This window comes from Pelophylax lessonae, assembly GCF_965119305.1.
Source record: "Pelophylax lessonae genome assembly, chromosome: 6".
NCBI lineage: Eukaryota > Metazoa > Chordata > Amphibia > Anura > Ranidae > Pelophylax > Pelophylax lessonae.
Genome location: NC_138773.1, coordinates 65,192,445 through 65,216,544, shown reverse-complemented (window position 1 = coordinate 65,216,544; position 24,100 = coordinate 65,192,445).

Sequence of the window (24,100 nt, the reverse complement as noted above, 5' to 3'; positions counted from 1 at the left end):
TCTTTGGTATCTTTATGGTCTACGATGGTGAGCCGAGGCGAGAACCTGCAACGGATGTGTTGTACTTTCCCCTTTTGGCCTAAGCAGTGTATGTATGTTTATTAAAAAACAAAAGGAAAACCTGCGCTAAATATAAATATGAAAAATGACAATATAAAAGCTGCTGTACACTGGACCTATAGAAATCCAAAAACCAACATGTAAACACAATAGTGTAGCACGAATAACAAATAGTGAGAAGATAAGAAATTGTGAAAAATAAGACATCAATCAGTGTCAAAGCATGCATACAAATTCAAAAAAAATTATAAATAATATAGAAGTCCAAACATATAAGTCCCAGAATGGATGGTGAATTAACAGTTGTTATCCAAAGCTGGAGTTCCCAATAGATGGTGAGGCAGGAGGGAAAGCACACCCGTGGGAGATGATAAAAGTGGCTGCTTACCAAAAAACTGTGGGCCCCCAAATTAATGGACAGGCCACAAAGAGCCTTATGGTAGACCAATGTTCAATCTTGCCTCCGGATACACAGGGGTTAAGCCATGAGCTCACAGGTAACTCCAACCGTATGTGAAGACATATATATGGGAAGGAGAATAGGGAAAACACATATTGCAATCCAGTATGATATATAAAAACGTTTATTGTGCACTTACAGCATAGTAGAAAAACCAAGCATCAAGGTAAAACCGCGGCGTCCCGCACTGTTCCAATGTAGCCGGCGTTCCGAGGGGCATGGTCAGCGTGGTGTCCGGTACCGCCCTACCGGTTTCGTCATATGTGACGTAGTCTGGGGCGTCACATATGACGAAACCGGTAGGACGGTACCGGACAAGGAAGCTGCCGCTGTATCCCTTCACCTCACCACGCGTGAATCTCCCCAAAGGTAACACACTTACCAGATCCCACTATTAAACGAGCATATAAGATAATTCTCCGCTCTCCGTAGAAGTCCTCTGACGTCCTCTCTATTTATGTGGTTTTTAGAGATATTTATTTAGACTTGGTTTTACTACAGTCACAGCGCTGCTTATGTATATTGATTGGACTTGTTCTATTGATGTGCATCTGTATTTTATTTTTATTTGGTAGTAAATAGTTGTGGATATCTTTTTTTTTATTATTATCAAAGGAAAACTGGCCCAAAATAGTAAAAAAAAAACATTTTTTTAAATTTAGCTGTATATTTCTTGTTACCACCATACCCTGCCAGCAAAGAACAACCCAAGATAAATTCTCCTGCTCTTGACAATCGCAACAATTCCACATATGTGTATTTTATTTGTTGTTTGTACTCGTAGTACAGCCCAGAACAATAGTGCTTGTTTTGCTTCTTATTTTTTTATGTCCTACCTAAAACACACCAACACTAACTGACACTGATGCTAATTAAAAAAAAAAAAAAAAAATCCTGTCTAAAATATACTGACCCTGACCTTGACCTTTGACCCTGACCTTGACCCAAACACTAATCCTGGCACTGACCTAGATCAAACCTTGGTCTAGGTATTTTTCTTTATTTTTACATTTTTTTTTTTCAATTATATATTTTACATTTTTTTCTTTCTGCAAGAAATGAGAAAGATAGATTGTATCCTTCTCTATTCACAGAAAGAAAAAAACACAGGGGCGGGCTTCACAGTGATTGATCACTGTGGTAGCCAGTCAGAGGTTACCACAGTGATCAGGTGGCCCGGAATCGGGAGATCTGGGTCCCGATCGTTAGTATGGTTGTGTGGCGAAATCCCAGCACGAATGGAGAAATACATTAATGCTACCCCCACGTAAAAAAAGCCCAGTGCACTGAGCCTGCATATATGTGTTACATCTGCATGAAGGGGTAAAACTTGGATAGGGTGTAGGGAGAGCCATGGAGTACTCTAGATTCAGTGTAAAAGGTAATGGAGGACTCTCTCTCACTGTAACTGTCTCTTTAAGGTGAAACCCCTCCTGAGGCTCGTGACAAGAGAATTACATCTCAGGGGTCTCCAATGTAAGAGTATTCCTATGCCAGCAGGTCTGGGGCAGTCTCTTCTAGACATGTGTGATTCATTTCCTTACCAATCAAAATTCAGACAAAATTTTCACTATTCAGATATCTGGATGTATCCGAATCTCAGAATCACAATATTAACCACTTAAGCCCCAGCCCTATTTCGGACACTTTTTGTTTACAAGTTAAAACCAGTATTTTTTCCTAGAAAACTACTTAGAACCCCCAAACATTATATATATATTTTTAGCAAAGACTCTGGAGAATAAAATGTCGGTCATTGCAAAATTTTTTGTCACGCGGTATTTGCGCAGCGGTCTTTAAAACGCCATTTTTTTGGAAAAAAAATGAAAAATCACATTTCACTGCATTTAAAAAATACTAAACAGTAAAGTTAGCCCATTTTTTTTGTATATTGTGAAAGATGATATCACGCCGAGTAAATAGATACCCAACATGTTACGGTTTAAAATTGCGCCCCCCCCCCCCCCCCCCGTGGGATGGCGACAAACTACGGTCAATAGAGATCTCAATCTGCGACGCTTTAAATTTATTTAACGGTTACCAGTTTAGAGGTAGAGTGTAGCTCTTTTTTTTAAATCATTGCCCACGCTCTGGCGATCACGGCGATACCTCACATGTGGGGTTTGAACAGCGATTTAATTCGCGGCTCGACTTGCGTATACGTTTTTTTTGTGCGCGAGCTAACGGTGACGGGGCGCCTAAATTTTTTTTTTCCTATTTATTTATTTTTTTTTTAAACTTTATTACAGTTTTTAAAAAAAAAAAAAAAATCTGATCACTTTTATTGCTGTCACAAGCAATGTAAACATCCCTTGTGACACCAATATGTAGTGACAGGTACACTTTATGGAGGGATCGAGGGTCTAAAAGATCCTAGACCCCTCCACTACACTTCCATGTATGCAAAATGCCGAAAACTGCATTTTTGCATACAGCCGTTTTTCAAAACTGCCGCCTTTTGCAGCACAGTAACCCGGAAGTGACGTCATGGACGCCGCCTCGGGGTTACGTCATCGGAGACCCGATCTATGCCGTTTCCGGCATTCATCTGGACTCCATCCAGCTGGCGGACATGCCGGCTGGATGCTCGGGGCTCCCGGTGGGACGGGAGCCCCTAGCAAAGCCACGGAAGGTGGCAGGAGGGGGGGGGGGACATCCCCTCCCGCCCCCCCGGGTAACGATCAAACGGCTCCCGAGCCGCATCGGTCGTTACCGACGGAAAGCCGGCCGTCGGCTTCAAACCACGGTCCCGGGTTGATGCCTCTAACTAAAGGCATCATCCCGGTATAACCCCGCAAAGTGTACCGTCGTATCGGTACGTTACTATGCGGTAAGTGGTTAAGAAATTTCATAGAATCTGAAATAAATTATAAAGAAAACAATGAATTCATTTGTATTTATTTGTTTCAGTCAGACGACATGATGTGTTAGTTTTGAGCGTTTGTTATCCGTAAAGCATAATGTAACAACATAACAAATGATCCGAATTGATTGGGATCCTTTCATTTTTCTTTTAGTGAGCAAAGCGTGAATATTCTGATAAGATTATTTTTTTATTAGGCTCATTTTTGTCGGACCATTTGTATAACCACTTTACTACCGGAGGATTTTGCTGTCTTACGTCCAGGCCACTTTTTGCGATTCGGCACTGTGCGAATTTAACTGACAATTGCGCGGTCATGCAACGCCGTACCCAAATTAAATTTATGTCCTTTTTTCCCACAAACAGAGCTTTCTTTTGGTGGTATTTGATCACCTGTGCGATTTTTACTTTTTGCGCTATAAACAAAAAAAGAGCGAAAATTTTGGAAAAATAACAATATTTTTCACATTTTTTATATGAAATTCCCCCCAAAAAAATATAAAAAATCAAAATTTTTTATCATTTTTGGCCAATTTGTTTTCTGCTACATATTTTTGGTAAAAAAATCTCAATAAGCGTATTTTGATTGGTTTGCGCAAAAGTTATTGCGTTTACTAACTAAGGGAAAGATTTCTGTCATTTTTGGTGCTTTTTTTTTTTTAACGAAAAAAAGGCGGCGATCTGCGATTTTTTTGCGGGACTGCGACATTGCGGCCGACAGATCGGACCCTTGACTGACATTTTTGACACTTTTGGGGGTACCAGTGACATTACTACAGTAATCAGTGATATAAATATGCACTGTTACTGTAAAAATGACACTGGCAGGAAAGGGGTTAATTTTATTGGAGAGGGAGGGGTTAATGTATGCCTGGTGCTTACTGACATGTGTGGGGGGAGGTGACTGAGTGACACAGGGAGATCCGCCCCCTTGTGTAAACAGAGCGGGCGGATCTCCTAAGTGACAGGCAGTGACAGATTGCAGGGTTCAGCATAGCTGGACATCCGATCTGTCCCTGCCTGTCACTTAGGAGATCCGCCCGCTCTGTTTACACAAGGGGGCGGATCTCCACACTCGATTCCCCGACGATTGGGGAAGAGCGGCGGTGATCACCGCCACTCCTCCCCTGGCACGACTCCCGCTGTGACTGAAAACAGCGGGAGTGAGCCTCCGGATGCGCGTGCACGCCGCCCACAAGGGGAGGAGTCCAGCGACGCTGGACGATAACGAGCCACATTGCTGCTACTGCGGGGGTAAAGCGGTTAACCACTTGGAGACCCCACTATAGCCAAAAGGCGGCTACAGCGTGGTCATCCAGTTCTGGGAGGGCGTCTGGTAATGTCCTCCCAGAACCCAGGGCACGCTCTGTGGTCTCTGTCTATTTTGGACACAGCTAATCACAGATCGAGGTAAAGGTCCAATCACAGCGGCCCTTTACCATGTGATCAGCTGTGTCCAATCACAGCTGATCCTATGTAAGCAAATGCCTTTTATCGGCATTTCCTTTCCTCAGCGCAGTCAATGTGTGCGGAAAGGAAAGCCGATAACCAGCAATCCAGTGACAGCACACATTTACACTGATAATCAGGGCACTGATCATTAAAGCAACCTAGGGTTGGCACTTTACCCCTTTAAACTTGAACATATATTATTTACACAGGTTCTGAGGCTAATTTATTGCAGATAAGGCATTAAGTGAGTTTAATTACTACCTTGATCAGCCACAAAACCTGTGTAATTAATATGTGTTTGGGTTTAAAGGGAAGCCTAGTGCAGCCCTATCAATGCCAAACATTGGCCATCGGTGCAGCTTATTAGTGTCCATCAATGCAGCATATCAGTGCCCATCAGTGCATCATATCAGTGCCCTTCAGTGCCACCTTTTCAGTGCAGCTTATCAGTGAACATCAGTGCCACCTCATCAGTGTCCATCAGTGATGTCTCATCAGTGCAGCCTCATCAGTGCCTATCAGTGCCCATCAGTGCAGCCTCATCAGTGCCCACCAGTGCAGACTCATCAGTTCCCATCAGTGCAGACTAATCAGCGCCCATCAGTAAAGAAGGGAAGTTACTTATTTGCAAAATCCAAAACAAAACAAAATTTCTGTACTTTCAATTCTGCACATCTCTGGCCTCTTCAAGAGTTAACAAGGATAGTCTCTAGGATCTTTTTCAGGCTGATACTCACTGTGTGGTTGAATGCTTTCCTGAAATATCTAACTTCTATACTGTGTGTCTCCAGGTCAGATCTCCTGTGGACTTCCTATAAACTGCTCCTAGAAACTTTGGATGTGGGTTCCCCAGGTCTCCTTGAGCCGGAAACCAGATGGACTCTTCTAAACTTCAGCTAAGTGACCCAGAAGGCCACAGCCCTTGGGCTTTTTGTCTTCTTCTACAGGAACAAGGACCCTGCTGTTCTAGGCCCCAGCCTATTTATACATACCTCCTCCCTGTACTTGCAATTTTTCCTGCCAGGGACTTGCTGAGGCCGTATTAAATATGCAAGTGAGGGTCTACCTCTTCCCCCCACTAAATTCTGGAACCTACCAGAAACCAGGGGGAAGCAGTCGAGCCTACAACTAGCAGAACCCAGAACAGCCAAAAGCAATCGAACCTCACTCCACTGGCTACAGAGGAGCAAAAAACAAAATTTTGCCTCAACTGTTAGCAACCTATCTAGCAGGGTGCAACATTTTCCCCAAAAGGTGAACCTAGCCTTTCAATCAAATGGAAGTTTAGTAAAATACTCACAAATATAGAATTTTCAATCATGAGTGTAAGAGGTTATAAAATATATTGGTGACCCTCTCTTGGCTTCTCCCAGAGGATACCCTCCCTGAATTTTGTTATGCTGTTTAAATTATGTCAAACTTTAATTTCACAAACCACATTATTATTATTAATATTATTCAGGATTTATATATCGCCAACAGTTTGCGCAATGCTTTACAATATAAGGGAAGACAATACATTTACAATACAATTCAATACAGGAGGAATTAGAAGGCCCTGCTCGTTAGAGCTTACAATCTAGAAGGAAACTTCCCAAAAGATAGTTTGCTGTCACCTTTTTAGCTATTTCCTTGGTTTTCATATAATAAAGTTAGTTCTGCCTGCACTTTCATTTTTTTTTTTTTTTTTTTTTTTAACTAGGGAAAAGAGATGGTAAACTTTATGTAATATTTCCCAGCATTAGTTAGAGTCTATAACCTGTAAGAATGTGAATTTCCTCATTCTTTCATGTCTCGTACTGTAAAAGCATCTGTATTGTACACACATAAACAATGAATATTTGCTTCCTGCAGGCTCCATAACTATATATTTGATTCAGGTTTGACTGATTGTACTTAGGCTCGTTTCAGTTGATAGGTCCCCTGCAAATTTAATGGGATCCTGCATAAAGCTCAGCTTCTGGGTACTGGGAGAAGCATGTACATATTGTATGCCATTGTTTGATTATCTTAAAGAAGAGTTCCAGGTCTTGATATTTTTACATAGTTACATTGGTCCAGCTTGGATCAATATACACTATATTACCAAAAGTATTGGGACGACTGCCTTTACACACACATGTACTTGAATGGCATCCCAGTCTTAGTCCGTAGGGTTCAATATTGGGTTTGCCCACCATTTGCAGCTATAACAGCCTCAACTATTCTGGGAAGGCTGTCCACAAGGTTTAGGAGTGTGTCCATAGGAATGTTTGACCATTCTTCCAGAAGAGCATTTGTGAGGTCAGGCACTGATGTGGACGAGTAGACCTAGGTCCCAGTCTCCGCTATAATTCATCCCAAAGATGTTCTATCGGGTTGAGGTTAGGACTCTGTGCAGGCCAGTCCAGTTCCTCCACCCCAAACTCGCTCATCCATGTCTTTATGGACCTTGCTTTGTGCACTGGTACACAGTCACGTTGGAACAGGAAGGGACCATCCCCAAACTCTTCCCACAAAGTTGGGAGCATGGAATTGTCCAAAATGTCCTGGTATGCCCCTTAAGAGTTCCTTTCACTGGAACTAAGGGACCAAGCCCAACCCCTGAAAGACAACTCCACACCATAATCCCCCCTCCACCAAATGATTTGGACCAGTGCACAAAACAAGGTCCATAAAGACATGGATGAGTGAGTTTGGGGTGGAGGAACTTGACTGGCCTGCACAGAGTCCTGACCTCAACCTGATAGAACACCTTTGGGATGAATTAGATTGGAGACATTGCTACTCCAGTGTTCTCCAATTGCTTCTGGGCTCTATGCCAATTTTACTGCCCTGCTGCTTACTGAACACAAGAGCTTGTCTGCTCAGCACAGGTGCCATTCTGAGAATTCTTCACATTTTCTTTTTTTCTTCTTTGCATTTTCTTAATGAATTCAAAGTGTTCACTGACTGGACAAAGTGGAGAGGGGGGGGGGGGTGGCAATGTCACACTCTTCACCTAGTCCAATCACAGAATTCTTTGCATTCATTGAGATATGTGTTCTTCGATTGGCGTCAGTGTTTACAATGCAGCAAGGTGGCCACTCAATATGGGACCCGGAAACAAGTGGAGATCACTGGAGTAGCAGTGATCCGCAAAATAAATGGACTGCAAGGCACCTCAACCCATGATAAAATAGATCTTGCTGCATTTTTTTTGCACAGCAATACAATGCATATTGTGCGCTATGGTGCATTGCAACACAGGTGTATTTAGAAGGTGCAATGGGACGCCATTTAAAATAATTGCATCGCAACACAAAAATTGTTTTACCACGCCTTACTGCAACAGGTTGGTGTGTACAGGCTCTAAGGACCCTCACATTATGGAGTTCCTTCGCAGTACTGTATATTACCATCTACAGTCAGTGTTGTATCTTGGCCTAGGCCAACAAGGCCCAGGCCTAGGGCGGCACTTTGCAGGGGGGCAGCAAAAAAGCTGCAGCCTGCACAAAAAAAACAGCCTCCTCCCGCACTAAAAGGTTCTCCGCCGGCTTGCGCTACACTTTTAATATAGTGCCAGTCTTATGGGGTGAATTGGGCCAGAGGGCAGAGTCCAGGAGTCAAATCGGTCTGGCATCCCCATAAAGCGGTCAGTGATTAAGCTGCACTGATGGGCAGTATTTCTACGGAGATTAAAATTACACACAGGTGGACTCTATTTACTAACTCGTTGGCTTCTGAAGGCAATTGATTCCACTAGAATTTAGTTAGGGGTATCAGAGTAAGGGCTCTTTCACACGGGCGGTCCGATCAGATCTCCCTGTCAGTTTTTTAGGCGGATCTGATCGGATCCTCCATGCAGCTCTATGGGGCAGCGGATGTCAGCGGAGACACCTCCGCTGACACCCACTGCCATCCGTATCCGATCCTGTCCGTAAAATCCGGACGGATGGAAACCCTATTTTTCCATCCGTTCAGGGATCGGATCGGATCGGATGAGAGTGGACAGGCGGGCAACTCTCATCCGATCCCCCATAGAGAACAGCGGGAGCTGTGACACCTCCCTCTCCACACTGCAAGTGGAGACGGAGCTGTCATCCGCCGGCTCAGCGGGGATCGGCGGATCGATCCTCGCTGAGCAGCACGGATCCGCCTACGGAGGCGGACTGTGTGAAAGAGCCCTTAAGGGGGATGAATACAAAAGCACGCCACACTTTTCACATATTTACTTTAAAAAAATGTTAAAAACCATGTATCATTTTCCTTCCACTTCACAATTATGTGCAACTTTGTGTTGGTCTATCACATACAATCCAAATACAATACATTTATGTTTTTGGTTGTAACATGACAAAATGTGGAAAATTTCAAGGCGTATGAATACTTTTTCTAAGCACTGTATATAGTAACTTTGTAGCAAGTCACAAGGTGAAAGCATGCAGCAGGGGTTAAACTGTGTCAGACATTTGTGAAGAACTGCACAGGCAACAGGATTTACACCACTGTGCCATGTCTGAGCCGATATCCAAGTGCTGGTAGTAGATGCTGACCCGCGATGATGCCTGAAGAAAGATGGTGCCATTCTTCCGGAGAGAAAAGCAGATAAGGTTAGGAGGAGTACTGTATTCTCAGTGAGAAGTAATAAATACCTACATTACACATTACTTAGCATGCTGCACTACCCTTAGCATTAAAAATATAATGCTAAGTCTACATTATTATGACAGTCTTCTGATGCACAGGTGCTCCTTCCTGAACACACATCTTTCTTCCATAAGACTGTCCTTCATCTCTTCACAGCCCTCCGCTCTCTTTCTACACAATGGTGCTCTTGTATGAACAATGTTTTTGCTATCTCCGATCTCAGTGTGATGTATTCTTGCTCCGTTTCCCCTCTCCATTTTTACTTGGTTAATATCTTGTGGTGCTTCCTTGTTGGAGACAGATCAAGGCGTGTTTGTCCAAAGGTAATAATTAAATACCTCGGCCATTTCCTTGTGACAGTAAATGCAATGAGGTTTTGGATGACACTTTCGAGAAGCATTATTAAACACTTGGGACACCTGCCTTTACACGTGCATAAACTATAATGGCATCCCAGTCTTAGTCTGTAGGGTTCAATATGGAGTTGGCCCACCCTTTACAGCTATAACAGCTTCAACTCCTCTGGGAAGGCTGTCCACAAGGTTTAGGAGTGTGTCTATGGGAATGTTTGACCATTCTTCCAAAAGCGCTTTTGTGAGGTCAGGCACCGATGTTGGACGAGAAGGCTTATCTTGCAGTCTTTGCTCTAATTCATCCCAAATATGTTCTATTGGGTTGAAGTCAGGACTCTGTGCAGGCCAGTCAAGTTCCTCCACCCTAAACTCACTCATCCATGTCTTTATGGACCTTGCTTTGTGCACTGGTCCAAATAATTTAGTGGAGGGGGGATTATGGTATGGAGTTGATTTTCAGGGGTTAGGATTGGCCCCTTAGTTCCAGTGAAGGGAACTCTTAGGGCGTCAGCATACCAAGACATTTTAAAAAATTTCACGTTCCAAACTTTGTGGGAATAGTTTAGGGGATGGCCCCTTCCTTTTCCAGCATGACTGTGCACCAGTGCACAAAGTAAGGTCAATAAAGACTTGGGTGAGTGAGTTTGGGGAAGAGGAACTTGACTGACCTGCACAGAGTCCTGACTTCAACCCGATAGAACACCTTTGGGATAAATTAGAGTGGAAAATGTGAACCAGGCCTTCTTGTCCAACATCAGTGCCTGACCTCACAAATACGCTTCTGGAAGAATGGTGAAACATTCCCATAGACACACTCCTAAACCTTGTGTACAGCCTTCCCAGAAGAGTTGAAGCTGTTATAGCTGCAAAGGGTGGGCCAACTCAATATTGAACCCTACGGACTAAGACTGAGATGCCATTAAAGTTCATGTGTGTGTAAACAGGGCCGGTACAAGGGGTGGGTGGAAGGGGTGGGTGCCCTGGGCAGAACAGTTTATTGTAGGAAGGGGGGCGCAGGTGAAGTACTGGCAGTGTTTTCTGGGCAAAAGTTCTTGACTTCCGCCGGCCGTGCTACAATGCTGCAGAGCTGTAAGGATGTGCCGAGTGCGCTCCTGCACCTGGCACAAGCCTAGGACCCGGCCTCCACTTCCCTGTCGCCTGACAGGTGCTTCTGAGTCCCCGCACTGCATGACATCTCCAAGAGGCTGGCTGGGAGGTGGGCTGGGAGAGGATCATAGAGAACAGCCAGGCAGCGAGTGAAGTGTGACTGAAGAGGGGGAACCAACCAACCAGGCAGCGAATCTCAAAAGTAAGCAGAGGGGCATCTACCGATTAATCAGTAAACTCGGGGGGAGGGGTTGGAGGGGAGAGGAGAGGTGAGGTTAAATAATTACCAATGATATTTAAAATACAGGCATACCCCTTTTACATGCACTCACGAGTACGGACACTGCTTGGTCGGCTTGGCATGGCACTACTCCCGATTTTTAACATTGGCGTCTATAGGAAATCTTGGGCAACTTGACATAGCACTGCTGCCGGTTTTTAACATTGGTGTCTATGGGAAATCTCAGTCAGCTTGACATGGCACTGCTCCCTGTCTAACATTGGCGTCTATGGGAAATCTTGGACAGCTTGACATGGCACTGCTCCCTGTCTAACATTGGCATCTATAGGAAATCTTGGTCAGCTTGACATGGCACTGCTCCCTGTCTAACATTGGCATCTATAGGAAATCTTGGTCAGCTTGACATGGCACTGCTCCTTATTTTAAACATTGGCATCTATGGGAAATATTGATTTTGAAATGACACTGACCTTTTCTTTATACCCCGGGGGGGGGGGGGGCGCACCCAGTGGGGAGGAAGCCCAAAAGTCCAGAGATAGAGGCCACGTGGCGACACACATGCAAAGAACCATGGGATACATATAGGAAGCTGTGGGGGGACGAGTGCGGGAGCCAATATTCAATAATACAGGTTATAGATAGATGTGGGTTCGTATATAGAGGATATCTATATTTATAAAATAAAAGGTGCAAATTGCATGCCTAGACAAGTCTATAGCTTTACAATGTACCTTGATAGAAATCTATCAAGGTACATTGTAAAGCTAAAGCTGTATTATTGCATATCGGCTCCCGCACTCGTCCCCCCCCCCCCCCCAGCTTCCTATATGTATCCCATGGTTCTTTGCATGTGTGTCGCCACGTGGCCTCTATCTCTGGACTTTTGGGCTTCCTCCCCACTGGGTGTGGCTCCCCCATCTTGGGCCTACATGGTATAGTGCCTTTATCTTCTAATATTGCCTGCACTGATTTTTGAAATTAATGGCTGTTTTCTTGTGTCTTTTGTGTTCTTAAAGGAAATATGAAGTATTTATATGTGAGGTCGAGGAAAGGATCATGTGTAAGACTGTATTTTTAAAGGATTGCAGAATGGGGGAAGAGAGCAGGGAAAGAAAAATAAATAGAAAAGAAAGAGAGAAATAAGAGAAAAGGTATTTAGGAAAAAAAAGAGGGGTCCTAAGGGAGGGAAGGGGGGAGGGTAAGAACAAGAGGGGGGGGGGACTGGCCAGGCCCCCAACACTACGTATGTGAGACAATCATTTCAGTTACAAAGTGTGGAGAGAATGGTCAAGATCCATGTGGCTATCTTAGTCCAACCATGCAGTCTAGCCCTTAAAGTGATTGTAAAGTCAGAAGGTTTTTTTTTTTATCTTAATGCATTTTATGCATTAAGATAAAAAGTCTTCTGTGTGCAGCAGCCTCCCCAGCACCCCCTAATACTTACCTGAGCCCCATCCCAATCCAGCTGTTGCACAAGAGACAGCAGCGGGCGCCATTGGCTGTCAATCAAAGTCAGTGAGCCAATGAGGAGGGGGAGGGGCCAAGTCGCAGCTCCCTGTGTGAATGGACACAGAGCAGGGGCCGCTCAGCATGCGTTCCAACCACCGGATGATGTATCATACCGCCGTCTCCGCATGATGCATTTCGCCCTTCCTACTGGGCTCTTCAGAAGCGGGGACGGCGGTGTGATACATCATCCAGTGGTTGGAACACACGCTGAGCGGCGAACCTCATTGACATTTTTATGCTTGAATTTATGTACTAACTGTAAGTGTATCTGCTTTTAATTTTTTAATAAAATATACAGTATTACACTATGGGCACCTTTTTTCTTATTTACATCTGCTGGATGAGAGCCTTGTGATTGGAGGGATTTTAGAGGATCATAACCCGCTCCAGGAAGTACTCCATATCTCACATCCTATGTTTGGAGAAGAAGGAGGGGAATTCCAATAACATATGTGTTGTGCCTGAGAGCACTATATGTCAGTTTGATATATATCTCTGGTGAGTGGGGATTACAGGAGGGGAGCACGGAGTGGCACCTTGACAAGCACCAGAAAAATAAACCAGCACAGAGCCCTTTGCACTTATGGAGTTTATATATTATGCACTTGCACTTTTATTCAATATTTCTTATTGATTTCTATACTGTAATTTAGAAGCAGCGCTGTATAATCTTCCCATTTTTTTTATCACTGTATCAGTGTCACTGCTTCCCAAAAAAGTGTCAAAAGTGTCAGTAATGGGCCATACACACTATAAGATTTTCTGAAGACTTTTTCCTTTAGACTTACCAAAACCATATAATACGAGGTCAAACCTAAACACTTTCAATTTGTGTGCAATCTGGCAGGCCCTTGCACTACATAGAAAAGGTAAATCTGTAGGAAATCTAACCACAAAAGTTGGATAGTGTGTATCCAGCTTTAGTATCTGATTTGTCCGCTTCAATATTGCAGTCCTGCTATATGTCGCTGATCGCCGCCATTACTAGTAAAATTCCATAAATATATCCTATAGTTTGTAGACGCTATAACTTTTGTGCTAATCAGTCAATATACGCCTTCTGGGATTTGGTTTTACCAAAAATATGTGGCAGAATACATATTGGCCTAAACTAGAAGAAGAAATTAGATTTTTTTATTTATTTTTTTTTTTTTATTGAAAATGTTTTATAGCAGAAAGTAAAAAATATTTTTTTTTTTAGAAATGTCAGTCTGTTTGTTTATAGCGCAAAAAGAAAAAAAAAACAGAGGTGAGCAAATACCACCAAAAGAATGCTCTATTTGTGGAAAGAAAAGCCCATACATTTTATATGGATACAGCATCTCACATCCGCGCAATTGTCAGTTAAAGTAATGCAGTGCCGTATCACAAAAAATGGCCTGGTCATGAAGGGGGGAACCTTCCCCCCTTCATGGTAGCTGAAGTGGATAAATGCATTTAATGCAAAATCGCTTCAACAACTGCTCAGCATGAAAGCAGCCTATTTTTCGAAAAGGTACCGATAATGGCTAAAAATACATTTATATTAATTCAAATTTATGATATTAATTAAAAAGTCGAATAGAATACAATTTTAACCAGTTGCAGACTCTGGGCTTACTAGACACGCCCAAAACATGTCATCATTGTACACAGGGCATGTCTAGTATGTTCAGTCCTTCTGCCCTGCTGCCAGGATCTCTTCCTGTCCCAGCACCTGGCAATTAAGCTCTGATTAATCACAGCTGCATTTCTGAGTACACAGAGAAGGTTGGCAGCAAGAGCTGTAAAAAAAAAAAAAAAAAAAAAAAAAGAAAATTCTGGCAATGTTTATCAACACAAACATTGCTCAGCCGTGAATACAGAAAGTTACATTGAATCATTGTATCATTTGTAACTTTCTGTGTTTTTCATCTACAGATCAAAGGGATGAACTTTGATTCGCAGATGAAGAGAGGTAAAGCAACCTGACAAATGAAAGTGAAAAAAGCGCAATATTGAAAAAACCCACTTTACTTAATTTGTAAACAACTTTGCAATGCTTTGTGCCAAAATCATAATTTTAGTTCATGTTTATGTTTCATGTTTTAAACAGGACAAATTACAGAATAAAATGCTGACTTTTTATGTTTTAAACAGGACAAATTACAGAATAAAATGCTGACTTTTTATGTGCAGTAACACTATTTATGTTTAAACTATCACTGCTCAAAAAAAGAAAAAATGCCTTTTGATTAGTCTTAATTGTTTAATTGTCTGAAGGTTTGTTTATACTTACCTGCTCTGTGCAGTTGGTTTTGCACAGAGCAGCCCAGATCCTCCTCTTCTCGGGTCCCTCTTTGGCTCTCCTGGCCACTCCTTCCTGTTAAGTGCCCCCACAGCAGCTTGCCATGGGGGCACCTGAGCCAAGTCACATCTCCCTGTGTCCATTCAGGCATGGAGCCGTGACCTGGCCAGCACCCTCTCTCTCCCGATTGGCTGAATTAATTTGATTGACAGCAACAGGAGCCAATTGCACTGCGCTGCTGTCTCAGCCAATGAGGAGATGAGCCCCAGGGAACTTAGACACTCCTGCAACATTTCTGGATAAAGATGGGCTCAGGTAAATATTAGGGGGGCTGCTGCACACAGAAGGTTTTTTTTATCTTAATGCATAGAATGCATTAAGATAAAAAAAAACCTTCTGCCTTTACATTCCCTTTAAGTAATGACAAAATGATCACTGAATAAACAGGCTCATAGCAGAAATTTGAAAATAGTTTTGGACCATAAGGGGTAAACAGGTGTGAGAGCTGAAATGGATATATAAAAAAAATATACTGTATATTTTTTAAAAACTGTCCATTTTGATTTCTGTTTTTAGCTAAGTGCATCTTGAACTTTTGGCTTCGGTTTCGGTCCAAATTTTCATTTCAGTGCAACACTAGTTAAAACTAAACCCCTAGAGCTTTAAGGCAGCAGTTTTTAAAAGGTATTCAGCATATTGGACATTCTGTATGGGTGTGACAAGATTAGAGATGCAATGTGACTTTTGGATGCAACGAAAATCTTAACCTCTTCTTTTATTTATTGTAAAGTTTTGATCACGTCAAAAAGTTGTACATGTGATTAAAACCCTTCATCTACCAACATTGGAAAGCTTGAGGGTTTTCATAAACGGGAGTGAATAATGGGTTATATAGAACCCCTGATAGGGGCAGATGGGGAAAAATTAGATTGCTAACATATTTTATGGAGTCCCATTGTCAAAGTATCTGTTGCGTTGACGGGTCAGTTATCTGGGGTCTCTGAGGGGGGAGGATAAAATTATATATAGGAAAAGGAGAGCATGCCACAAATGAAGAGGTAAGCTTTGACTGTTTTCGTTGCCTCGTTCTGTCTTATCAATATCTTTTTGTAAGGCTTACCCAGGTTAAAGCAGTTATACATGTAACACCCTCCTAGGCAGGTAAAATATAGTTTGCTCTGTCTGCTTATCAGGGGAGTCTGATTGTTAGTTTTGCCTGTTGCAAGTGCCCATGTGTAATTCATCTGGTCTGAGGGAGTGTCCCCACTGTGTCCAGTAGGGAGGCCTGTTGGACAGTGGAGAAAACCCGGTCAGTGACACACAGGCTTTTGTAGCTGTCCCAGTGGGTTGGCACAGACAGTGGTGCATCCTGGGATAGGCTATAAAAGTCAAGGACACATGTGGCAGGGGGTCTTTAGGCAGGAAGCCAAGTCCCAGAAGGAGGGTACGGCTGTCTCTCCTTCTGCAGCTGTGAAAGGTGGTCACAGGCAGTCGGCCTGGTGAACCTGAAGGTGTGGCTGAACCCAGAGGTCCAGTGGATGCTGACAAGTGGAGTTTGGATGCAACGGTGACTCTAGAAAAACAGTGTCCGTGAGTACAGAGGAACTTGCCCGGGGGTCTGCCAGGAAGGGGAACCACTCCAGAAGCTAGGGTCAGGGGACAGGTGTCAGTACACAGGCACTGAGAGAAAGGGGGTGCAAGTTTCAAGACCCTGAAGAGAATACGTGCACAGGAACATTTAAAGTACCTTCATTAAGTGGCAAAGTGAAGCAGCGGCCTCGCCACATTCTACAGTAAGCTGTCCCTCGGATTGTGAATAGTTAATAGGGAGGCCTGTTGGACAGTAGAGAAAACCCAGCCAGTGAAATACAGGATTTTGTAGCTGTCCCAGTGGGTTGGCACAGACAGTGGTGCATCCTGGGATAGGCCATAACAGTCAAGGGCACGTGTAGCAGGGGGTCTTTGTGCAGGAAGCCTAGTCCCAGAATGAGGGTACGGCTGTCTCTCCTTCTGCAGCTGTGAAAGGTGGTCACAGGCAGTTGGCCTGGTGAACCTGAAGGTGTGGCTGAACCCAGAGGTCCAGTGGATGCTGACAAGTGGAGTTTGGAGGCAACGGTGACTCTGGAAAAACAGTGTCCGTGAGTACAGAGGAATATGCCCAGGGGTCTGCCAGGAAGGTGACCACTCCAGAAGCTAGGGTCAGCGGATGGGTACCAGCACACAGGCATTGAGAGAAAGGGGGTGCCAGTTTATGAACCCTGAAGAGAATACTTACACAGGAACATTTAAAGTACCTTCATTAAGTGGCAAAACGAAGCAGCGGCCTTGCCGCATTCTACAGTAAGCTGGCCCTTGGATTGTGAATAGTTAAAAGTTGGAGTATCCCACTCATCCCTTCTCCTATCCAAGTTCTCAATAAAACCACAACAAAACTAACATCCCCTGGATTGATTATTGACTGAGCCAAGAACTTTTAATGCTGTTATCTGCTGTCCGTTGCTAAGGGTAACCCAGGGGAATGCAGAAGGTGTAATTCTCAGCAATCTCTGGGGGGCAGTGCTACATACAGTATATTCAATTGCCTCAAAAGCAACACTTCATCATGCTGACTTTATTTCAAATTGGTAAATCTGTTTGTCTGTGGTCCCAATGTAAGTGGAACATTGGGTTTCAAAGTACACATTGTATGTAAGAATCACAGCTCACCTTTCTAAATCTTGCTTCCTTGGAACAGTACTTCTCATTCCTTTGACTGTGGCTGGAAAAAATCCTTCCTCATTGCAATAGATTGTCCAAACACTCTTGAAAGAACAGATTTTAGCCCTTCCAAAGAAAAATCTTGACTGACCTTCTCCCACTGTACAGCCTAAGGTGTGAAAGGGATTACAGGAAGTTAATAAAAGGACAGATTCAGGCAGTTCTGCTAGCTGTATTTGTATTTAGTTTTATTAACGATTATTAATATTATTTTACAGGATTTATATAGCGCCAACAGTTTCCACAGCGTTTTACAACATGAAAAGTTGGCAGGAGTTTAGGCCAGGTTTGAATCCAAGCCTAAAATCTTTGAAGGCCAGAACTTTCCTGATGTGCCATAGAGCTGCTGGATAAAAGCATACCTGGGTTTAATGGTGTTTTCATTTAAATCCACCACTCATTCAACCTTTATGTTGGCAATTGCAATGACCCTATCATTGCTGTGGCCATTACTTTTCTTCTGTCAAATGCAGGACCTCCATAATAGTGAAGGGTAGAGAAATGCTACCACTAGTCTCTAGCATGTAGAAACCACCCAATATCAATTGCAAACTAAAACTGCAATTAACTGAACAAACTGGACTTTTAAAATATGATTAAAATCAAATTATTTTCTTTAGTTATGGATAGAGTGGTGAGGGATTTGAATGCCTGTTTTTATTGTGTCTGTGCCCCCATTTGGGAGATTCACCCCCTCAATGTGTCCTGTGCCCTGGGTTAGTGCACAAACATCAAAATGTTAAAAACATATCTAAAATACATATCCCAAGCAAAATTGACATAGTACATAAAAATATTGTGCATTATGGAGTTGATTTGTTAAAGGTAAATAGACTGAGGATCATGTCATCCTCAGTGACCCCAAGGACTCAGGTTCCTCCTACTCCAGTAATTTGCAGTGCACAAGCTCCCTCATGCTCCAGAGCCTGTGAAAGGACCCTAGAATTTGTGGTATTAAGGAGAAGAGCTATTACTGGTTGACTGCCCTCCTTGATCCACATTACAAAGGGAAAGTCACAGAGCTCATCATGCCCTTGCACCGGATGACACATTTTAGGGATGTACTACGAAGGAACCTGTGTCACTTGTTTTTTGAGGCTGGCAGGATAAAGTCTCGTGGACATGGTGTCTCAGGGACCCTTTCTCAGTGAAAGGTAGAGCAGCGATGGGGTGGTTGCCTCAGTGACACATTTATTCTATTTTTCAGTTCGCAGCATACAGGGCTATCTGCTGGTAGTACCTATTGGCAGTGGCTGCATCACGTGAAGGCCAATTATCTGGGGGCAAGAGCAGATACAGAGACCCTCTGAATGTATAACCCCCTTGACTACTGGGTCACGAGGATGGACCATTGGCCAAAGCTTGCACAGAATGCATTTGAGCTGCTGGACTTCACTATGGCCAGCGTGCTCTCTGAACATGCATTCAATGCAGCAGGGGGCTTTGTTGCAGACAAAAGAGTGTGTCTGTCCAGGGACATTGTTGACTGGCTGACATTTGTAAAAGTAAACTAGTCATGGATCAGTAGTAACTACCAAGCTTCTGCCACTGATGCAAATCTACTCCTTTTACTGTAGCAGGCCACAAAAAAATTATCTCACATGCTGTCACTATTTCCATGTTCAGTCCATAAGTGCAGCCAACCATCGTTTGTACATCCCACCACCTGCCACTGTTTTAGGTCTGCTACATTTACAATCTAAAAATGGAGCAACAGGTGCTGTTCTTTACAACAGCTATGTTAATGTGGCACCTTCAATTATTTAGCAACTCTTTCACAGTTGCAGAAAATGTGAATTTCATTTAAAGGGGCCTATCCTGTGCTTTGCAGGCATTTTTCTGTGGGCTTACAATGTGTGGGAACCATCTACACCTAAAACTATTTTTTTTCACAGTTGTGTCACAATTGCACATACATGAATGTTTGTTAAAGCATAACTACACTTTTGTTGAGAAAAAAACATTTCCCTCTGGGTGATCTGTGTACATTACAAGGATTGTAACAAACTTTGTTGCAGATTCCTACCTTTTGTTTTTCTGAAGAAATCATTGTTTGTTCCTCTGTGCCTCTGTGCTGAGTGGGTCAAATGGGAGTGGTTTCATAATTATCTATCAGTTGTGGCAGCTGCAGGGCTCTAATGGGGAAATCTGCTGAGCCTGCATCCCTTTAGATGTGCTCCTATTGGGAGTATCTCACCAAAAATGACATTTTTATTGCAGGTAATGCCAGAAATCTGACTTGTATCTTAAGCAGACTTCTGGGAAAATTGGTGAGCCAATCACACAAGCAGGAAATTATGTTTCTGGGGTGTGGTCAGTATACATTCTGTGTACAGAACACCTCAATGTAGCCATATTGCATTGCAATTTCAGAAAATGCAAAAGCTGCAGATTGAAACGTAAAGTCCTTTTTAATAATTAATAATTACAATATGATTTGTGTCGGAATTGTATACGCTATATTGTTTTTTCTTTATTTGCTATTTTTTTTCCCCCATGAAAGTGGAGTTAATGTTTAAAGCGGGTCCCATCCTGTGTTCTTTAGGAATTTGCTGTTGCGTTTACAGTGTTTAGGCACCAACAACACCTGTCAATCATATTTTCTCTGCCATGTGAGAGTAGCACAAAATATACATTGTTTGGTCAGGGTCATTACTTTTCTCTGCAAGAATTTTCATGTTGAGTTACGGTGCTTTGCTTCTATGTGAAGTGCTACAAACCTTTTAAAAGCTTCTGTTATAAAGGTAGAAATAGTTGAATTTATGGGTGTGGGTAAATACTGCATTGTGTAAGAATGTTTGGCACGGGATGTACTGTCAGTTGCACTTATATGATGGCATTGATATCTAGTTCCTTATTTAAGCCATTTGGAATCAAAGTATTTAAACAATATATCCATAAAGTCTCTTGTTTACACAGGTTCTCAAATCTTTCTGCTTGGGGGATGTTAGCAGGAATATGTTAAATTGTAAATAGCCATAGGCCCTCTTTAATTTATGATGTTTTATAGCAAAGGGCACAGATATTGTGCTAATTATACACCCAGTTATATTAATCTTACCATTGGGTACTAGGAGGAACATTACATCTGGCAGCATAAAACGTACGGAGAAAAAAGGGGATGTACACCGCTCCAAAGGCTGTCTGCAAATAAAAGGGATGGCTGTTGTAATCCTAGAAGCTGGGTGCTCGCTGAGGTCCACAGCCTGGACAGTCCATACAGTAGAAAAGAGAAAGCGGCACCTCCAGCAACAGGAAAATGAAAGATTTATTGAAAATTCACAGATCCAACACCCGACATACAGGACAACACACTAGTCAGCAGACACGTTTCACACGAAGTGCTTAATCATTGCTGATTGTAGTTAGGTGTGGGCGCTCTCTTATGGACATGGGTAGTCTGTTAGAATCAACGATCAACCAATAAATGAGATCAAAAACACCCCCCACACACACAGATCCATTAAGATAACCACACACACCTGATTGTAGCACTAACATATACATGCTTAAAAGACCCTTCAATATACACAAACAAAACAAATGAATATGTATAAACATAATCAAAATAAGCAGCACGCATATGTATATGTGTTAGTCTGGTATACAAGTCATTTAGACAATTGAAAATAAGAGAATAAAAAGGAAAAATAATAAAGACATATAAGAACCATGTATACCAAAAAGACAACACATATAAAAAAGTGCATGTACAAGAAGTGCATATACAACAAGTGCAGATATATGAACCGTGCATGAAAAAATAAATAATAACCATGTAAGGAGTATATGCACACAAAACATATATTAACCAACTGGACATATATTGTGATATTAAGAACAAGCAACAACATATATACAAAGATATAGGTATAAATGTGTAAAGAGCAAAGTAAAAACCCTGGTTTATCGTAGAAAATAAATGTATTAGATATTTTATGAATAAGATGATACACTATAATATTCATAAAAAGAAAAAACCAAAGGGCTATACCTATGAATGCAAAAATCTGTTGCTGGTTGCACCTACGATCATTGATATATAATATAGAAAATTAGATCGTAGTGCACCAATATCTATAAAACCCTTGAGACAACAAATTATGTGGTGAATATAAAGTATAACAGATCAAATACATATCCCTGAAGATGAAAGTGTGTATATATATATATATAATATTATACATGTGCACACACATATATATATATATATATATATATATATATATGTAAAAAAAGAAGAAATGGACGAGCAGAAGAGGGAGGACAATAAAAGGTATATGTATATAAACGCATGTATGAACATTGTAAGAGGGGATGGGTAAAACAATGTAGGAATGATCAATATCACTCAAAATAGTGAGACACATCCCACTCATAATTTATACCTTGCGGGATGTGAGTGTCCAAATTAAATATCCAATATACTTCTCTTTTACATAAATGTTTAAATAAATCGCCTCCCCTAATTAAGAGTCTCACTTTCTCCACTATCTGGACCTGCAATAGACTAATATCCCCATTGTGTAGACCATTAAAATGTCTTGCTATATTAGTGGATTTATTAGTCCTGATGGCACTCAAATGTTCACGGAACCGCTACAATTTGCAGGTTGTACGTCCCACATACTGCATCCCCCATATTTTACAAGTAATGATATATATTACATTACTAATGTTACAATTGAAAAATGTTTTAGATGGAAGGTTTTACCATTAGAAGTAGAGGTCACAGTCTGACCCCCGAGTACATGTGAGCACAGATATTGTGCCAATTATACACCCAGTTATATTAATCTTACCATTGGGTACTAGGAGGAACATTACATCTGGCAGCATAAAAGGTACGCCAAACACATTAGTATCGCTATATCGATGATATCATCACCATTTCGAATGGAGGACCAGTATTTACATTACTTTTTGTTCATTATTCTAATAATACTGATTTAGGTCTAAGCCTAACACACAATGTGGATAAGACTTGTCCATTTCTTGATCCTAAGCTCTTTAATGATGAAAAAATGCTGTCTTTACGAAGAACCACTTTAAACCAACCAGTGGAATCTCTTATCTTCATAGAACAAGCTGTCTAACAATTGAATAAACTACATTCTGAAAAGCCAATTTTACAGATTGAAGGGAGTTGGGAGAAGTTGGATATTCCAAACAAGTGTCCACTCAGAATGCATTCAGTGTGAACTTCATCATAATTTATAACACCCAACATACTGTAAGCTTAGAAAAAAAGCCATTTATAAACTGGCACATCTTGCCATGTGATCCTCATCTAGGCCTATCTTTTTGGAAACAACCTAAACTTATTTTTAGGCATGCCCCCAATATGGCAGCACAAATAGAGCCAAGCAAAATGCATATGCCATGTACTACTCCGGCTTTATCATTTATAAGAGACTTCAAGGGAATCCTCCAGAGTAGAAAACTGAGGTTTAAAACATTTATTTTCATCACACACATGCCCAAAAAGCTTTCCCAGCTCTTCAGGCGAGAGTTACACCATCTCGCTGCTAATTGCTCTACTGACCATGTAGTGTATTGGCTGGTCTTTTATACATTTGGAGAACTACAAAACCACTGAGATGTTGGTTAGGTCAACACAGGCGTAATATCGAATTATGGTTCTTGAACCACAGTGTGACATGACATTTTGATATAAAACATTATAAATCAACAGAAGGCCCATCACTATTTGCAATTAAACATAGTGATGCACTGAAATTTCAGCCATCAAAAACTTTAGGCAGAAAAAAAAGTGCTGATAATAGCTACCAAAAATGCCCGCGATTTGGCCGTGATTTTACCTTGCTTATGGTGTGTTTTTTCATAGGTACGTGACTCAAAAAAATCCAAAACACAACACAGGTGCATTTTTTAATGCGTTCTTGTTTTTTTCAACTGACCAAATATACACCAAAATGCAGCAATCAGGATTTTTAACACCGCTTCAAAAGGTGCCCATAATGGCCGACAATAAACGCATATTCATTTAAATTCATTATAATAAATTAAAAGTTGAATATAATACAATTATTTAAAACCATCAATTTCGGTTTCGGCCAAGTGCATCCTGAATTTTCATTTCGGTGCACCACTAATTGAACATATTCCTGGTAACATTCCCTAAAGAAACTGTGTAATCAAGAGACTTTCTGGATCCTATACATAATTGAGTACAAATGGCTTAAATGAGGAGCTAGATGTCAGCAGTGCACCATAATTTAAGCATAGCTGCCAGTACATCCCTTGGTAAACACTCACACAGAGATTCTGTTTATTATTCTAACCAAATATCTTTCCTGTTCATTGTAGCAATTTCCATTTTCTTTGGTTATTTTTTAGCTTTTTGTAACCCTTGTTTACAAATTGATGTTGTTACACATGTGGGGTTAGGACTTTATTATTT